This window comes from Mustelus asterias, unplaced genomic scaffold, assembly GCF_964213995.1.
Source record: "Mustelus asterias unplaced genomic scaffold, sMusAst1.hap1.1 HAP1_SCAFFOLD_372, whole genome shotgun sequence".
NCBI classification, from domain to species: Eukaryota; Metazoa; Chordata; class Chondrichthyes; order Carcharhiniformes; family Triakidae; genus Mustelus; species Mustelus asterias.
The window spans coordinates 441,507-447,500 of NW_027590328.1; positions in this window are offsets into that span (position 1 = coordinate 441,507).

A 5,994-nucleotide genomic window follows, 5' to 3' on the forward strand; every position below is an offset into this window, starting at 1 on the left:
GTTTCGGGGGAACTCATTAACCACTTTCGGGAAAACTTCCACCAAAGGCGGGGAAAACATGCACCAACGGCGGGGAAGCCATTGTCCAACAGGGGGGAGCACATTAAGCAGCTGCCCTTAATATCAGGAGCAGCGGGGATCAGATGAAGCAACAGCCGTGAAAAGAACAGCGAACCGCGGGGGAACTCATTAACCAGTTTCGTGGGAACTCATTAACCAGTTTCGGGAAAACTTCCACCAAAGGCTGGGAAAACATGCACCAACGGCGGGGAAGCCTTTGTCCAACAGGGGGGAGCACATTAAGCAGCTGCCCTTAGTATCAGGAGCAGCGGGGTACAAATGAACCAGCAGCGGGGAAAACAGCTTCGTGGGAACTCATTAACCAGTTTCGGGGGAACTCATTAACCAGTTTCGGGAAAACGTCCACCAAAGGCGGGGAAAACATCAACCAACGGCGGGGAAGCCATTGTCCAACAGGGGGGAGCACATTAAGCAGCTGCCCTTAGTATCAGGAGCAGCGGGGATCAGATTTAGCAGCAGCCGGGAAAAGATCAGGAAACCGCGGGGGAACTCATTAACCAGTTTCGTGGGAACTCATTAACCAGTTTCGTGGGAACTCATTAACCAGTTTCGGGAAAACATCCACCAGAGGCGGGGAAAGCATCAACCAACGGCGGGGAGGCCATTTTCCAACAGACGGGAGCACATTAAGCAGCTGCCCTTAGTATCAGGAGCAGCGGGGATCAGATGAAGCAACAGCCGTGAAAAGAACAGCCAACCGCGGGGGAACTCATTAACCAGTTTCGTGGGAACTCATTAACCAGTTTCGGGAAAACTTCAACCAGAGGCGGGGAAAGCATCAACCAACGGCGGGGAAGCCTTTGTCCAACAGGGGGGAGCACATTAAGCAGCTGCCCTTAGTATCAGGAGCAGCGGGGTACAAATGAACCAGCAGCGGGGAAAACAACTTCGTGGGAACTCATTAACCAGTTTCGTGGGAACTCATTAACCAGTTTCGGGAAAACATCCACCAAAGGCGGGGAAAGCATCAACCAACGGCGGCGAAGCCATTGTCCAACAGTGGGGAGCACATTAAGCAGCTGCCCTTAGTATCAGGAGCAGCGGGGATCAGATTAAGCAACAGCCGGGAAAAGATCAGCCAACCGCGGGGGAACTCATTAACCAGTTTCGTGGGAACTCATTAACCAGTTTCGTGGGAACTCATTAACCAGTTTCGGGAAAACGTCCACCAAAGGCGGGGAAAGCATCAACCAACGGCGGGGAAGCCATTGTCCAACAGACGGGAGCACATTAAGCAGCTGCCCTTAGTATCAGGAGCAGCGGGGATCAGAGTAAGCAACAGCCGGGAAAAGATCAGCCAACCGCGGGGGAACTCATTAACCAGTTTCGTGGGAACTCATTAACCAGTTTCGGGAAAACGTCCACCAATGGCGGGGAAAACATCAACCAGCGGCGGGGAAGCCATTGTCCAACAGGGGGGAGCACATTAAGCAGCTGCCCTTAGTATCAGGAGCAGCGGGGTACAAATGAACCAGCAGCGGGGAAAACAACTCCGTGGGAACTCATTAACCAGTTTCGTGGGAACTCATTAACCAGTTTCGGGAAAACGTCCACCAAAGGCGGGGAAAGCATCAGCCAACGGCGGGGAAGCCATTGTCCAACAGTGGGGAGCACATTAAGCAGCTGCCCTTAGTATCAGGAGCAGCGGGGATCAGATTAAGCAACAGCCGGGAAAAGATCAGCCAACCGCGGGGGAACTCATTAACCAGTTTCGTGGGAACTCATTAACCAGTTTCGTGGGAACTCATTAACCAGTTTCGGGAAAACGTCCACCAAAGGCGGGGAAAGCATCAACCAACGGCGGGGAAGCCATTGTCCAACAGACGGGAGCACATTAAGCAGCTGCCCTTAGTATCAGGAGCAGCGGGGATCAGAGTAAGCAACAGCCGGGAAAAGATCAGCCAACCGCGGGGGAACTCATTAACCAGTTTCGTGGGAACTCATTAACCAGTTTCGGGAAAACTTTCACCAAAGGCGGGGAAAACATGCACCAACGGCGGGGAAGCCATTGTCCAACAGGGGGGAGTACATTAAGCAGCTGCCCTTAGTATCAGGAGCAGCGGGGTACAAATGAACCAGCAGCGGGGAAAACAACTCCGTGGGAACTCATTAACCAGTTTCGTGGGAACTCATTAACCAGTTTCGGGAAAACGTCCACCCAAAGGCGGGGAAGGCATCAGCCAACGGCGGGGAAGCCATTGTCCAACAGTGGGGAGCACATTAAGCAGCTGCCCTTAGTATCAGGAGCAGCGGGGATCAGATTAAGCAACAGCCGGGAAAAGATCAAACAACCGCGGGGGAACTCATTAACCAGTTCCGTGGGAACTCATTAACCAGTTTCGTGGGAACTCATTAACCAGTTTCGGGAAAACCTCCACCAAAGGCGGGGAAAGCATGAACCAACGGCGGGGAAGCCACTGTCCAACAGGGGGGAGCACATTAAGCAGCTGCCCTTAGTATCAGGAGCAGCGGGGTACAAATGAACCAGCAGCGGGGAAAGCAACTTCGTGGGAACTCATTAACCAGTTTCGGGGGAACTCATTAACCAGTTTCGGGAAAACGTCCACCAGAGGCGGGGAAAACATCAACCAACGGCGGGGAAGCCATTGTCCAACAGTGGGGAGCACATTAAGCAGCTGCCCTTAGTCTCAGGAGCAGCGGGGATCAGATTAAGCAACAGCCGGGAAAAGATCAAACAACCGCGGGGGAACTCATTAACCAGTTCCGTGGGAACTCATTAACCAGTTTCCTGGGAACTCATTAACCAGTTTCGGGAAAACCTCCACCAAAGGCGGGGAAAGCATGAACCAACGGCGGGGAAGCCACTGTCCAACAGGGGGGAGCACATTAAGCAGCTGCCCTTAGTATCAGGAGCAGCGGGGTACAAATGAACCAGCAGCGGGGAAAGCAACTTCGTGGGAACTCATTAACCAGTTTCGTGGGAACTCATTAACCAGTTTCGGGAAAACATCAACCAGAGGCGGGGAAAGCATCAACCAACGGCGGGGAAGCCATTGTCCTACAGTGGGGAGCACATTAAGCAGCTGCCCTTAGTATCAGGAGCCGCGGGGATCAGATTAAGCAACAGCCGGGAAAAGATCAGCCAACCGCGGGGGAACTCATTAACCAGTTTCGTGGGAACTCATTAACCAGTTTCTGGGGAACTCATTAACCAGTTTCGGGAAATCCTCCACCAAAGGCGGGGAAAGCATCGACCAACGGCCGGGAAGCCTTTGTCCAACAGTGGGGAGCACATTAAGCAGCTGCCCTTAGTCTCAGGAGCAGCGGGGTACAAATGAACCAGCAGCGGGGAAAACAACTTCGTGGGAACTCATTAACCAGTTTCGTGGGAACTCATTAACCAGTTTCGGGAAAACATCCACCAGAGGCGGGGAAAGCATCAACCAACGGCGGGGAAGCCATTGTCCAACAGGGGGCAGTACATTAAGCAGCTGCCCTAAGTATCAGGAGCAGCGGGGATCAGATTAAGCAACAGCCGGGAAAAGATCAACCAACCGCGGGGGAACTCATTAACCAGTTTCGTGGGAACTCATTAACCAGTTTCGGGGGAACTCATTAACCAGTTTCGGGAAACCTTCCACCAAAGGCGGGGAAAACATCAACCAGCGGCGGGGAAGCCATTGTCCAACAGGCGGGAGCACATTAAGCAGCTGCCCTTAGTATCAGGAGCAGCGGGGTACAAATGAACCAGCAGCGGGGAAAACAGCTTCGTGGGAACTCATTAACCAGTTTCGGGGGAACTCATTAACCAGTTTCGGGAAAACATCCACCAGAGGCGGGGAAAGCATCAACCAACGGCGGGGAAGCCTTCGTCCAACAGGGGGGAGCACGTTAAGCAGCTGCCCTCAGTATCAGGAGCAGCGGGGTGCAAATGAACCAGCAGCGGGGAAAACAACTTCGTGGGAACTCATTAACCAGTTTCGTGGGAACTCATTAACCAGTTTCGGGAAAACATCCACCAGAGGCCGGTAAAGCATCAACCAACGGCGGGGAAGCCATTGTCCAACAGGGGGCAGTACATTAAGCAGCTGCCCTTAGTATCAGGAGCTGCGGGGATCAGACTAAGCAACAGCCGGGAAAACATTAACCAACTTCGGGGGAACTCATTAACCAATTATTTGATGACCGGTAGGCGGCGCTCTATCGGCTTCGGCGACCGGCGGGTGGCGGTTCGGGGTCGTGGCGACCCGGGGCGAGGCGGCCCGGCCGTTGAAATCGCGAAAAAACGCGTTTTTAAAAAGAACCGTCGGTCCCCATCGGGATGGATTTGACCCCCTCATGCCGCCGTCGGGACCTCTTCGGCGGCATGACTACCGGAGGTGTTCCCGCCGAGGTGGCCACTTGCATTTTCTGGCACGGGGGGTTGGCGGGGTACCTGCAGAATAGCAGGAAGGCGATGGCAATGACATGTGGCAACTCATTAACCAGTTTTGACTTTGCTGCATTGAAGGCGGAAAATCGAAACAGGGCCCCGCTCGAGCCCCCAGGTCTGCCGGGACCGCACCGGGCCGCCGCCCCGACGGCCGTTCGGCCAGAATGGGCTAGTATTTCTCCGGATTTTTGGCCGTTTTTCCGACTTTTTCGGACGTCGGAAAAGCGGCGGCCTGGCCACCGGCCGCGGCCGGGGGTGCCTTCCCCTCGAGCGAGGGCCCGGAATTCACCCGTTTGCAGCCCCGGAGGAGCTCCGCCGGCGGCCGGAATGGTTGAGACCATCGGCCGCGCTGAACGGAGCTCGGGTAACTCATTAACCAACCTGGACTTGGCCCCTGGCGCAGGAGGGGGGGTCCAGGTGAGGGCTGGCAGGCCGTGGCCACCCGGCAGCAGTGATGCACCCGCGATGGCGGTAGTCCTTCCGATTCGGAGGCTCCCTGGCCCCGCAGAGCAAAAATGGGAGCCGCACGGAGCTCTATGAAGTCAGATCCGGTCGGTGGTGGCGGGGCAGGGTGCACGGTTTCCCGCAGAGCTCGGCGGATCCGTCCCGCCGAGGTGGCCACTCGCATTTTCTGGCAGGGGAGTCCCGAGGCTGGTTAACCAGTTACCCCCGGAAGTGGGGATGGAGTTGAGATTGAACCGTTTTGCGGGGCCTCCGGGCCCCTTCCCCGGTAGGACTACCGGGGCACACCCCGCCGAGGTGGCCACTTGCATTTTCTGGCACGGGGGGTTGGCGGGGTACCTGCAGAATAGCAGGAAGGCGATGGCAATGACATGTGGCAACTCATTAACCAGTTTTGACTTTGCTGCATTGAAGGCGGAAAATCGAAACAGGGCCCCGCTCGAGCCCCCAGGTCTGCCGGGACCGCACCGGGCCGCCGCCCCGACGGCCGTTCGGCCAGAATGGGCTAGTATTTCTCCGGATTTTCGGCCGTTTTTCCGACTTTTTCGGCCGTCGGAAAAGCGGCGGCCTGGGCACCGGCCGCGGCCGGGGGTGCCTTCCCCTCGAGCGAGGGCCCGGACCTCACCCGGTTGCAGCCCCGGGTGGGGCTCCGCCGGCGGCCGGAATGGTTGAGACCATCGGCCGCGCTGAACGGAGGTCTGGTAAATCATTAACCAAACTGGACTTAGTCTCTGGCAAGAGAGATGGTCCAGCCGACGGGCACGACCGAGGGCCCGGACCTCACCCGGCTGCAGCCCCGGGTGGGGCTCCGCCGGCGGCCGGAATGGTTGAGACCATCGGCCGCGCTGAACGGAGGTCTGGTAAATCATTAACCAAACTGGACTTAGTCTCTGGCAAGAGAGATGGTCCAGCCGACGGGCACGACCGAGGGCCCGGACCTCACCCGGTTGCAGCCCCGGGTGGGGCTCCGCCGGCGGCCGGAATGGTTGAGACCATCGGCCGCGCTGAACGGAGGTCTGGTAAATCATTAACCAAACTGGACTTAGTCTCTGGCAAGA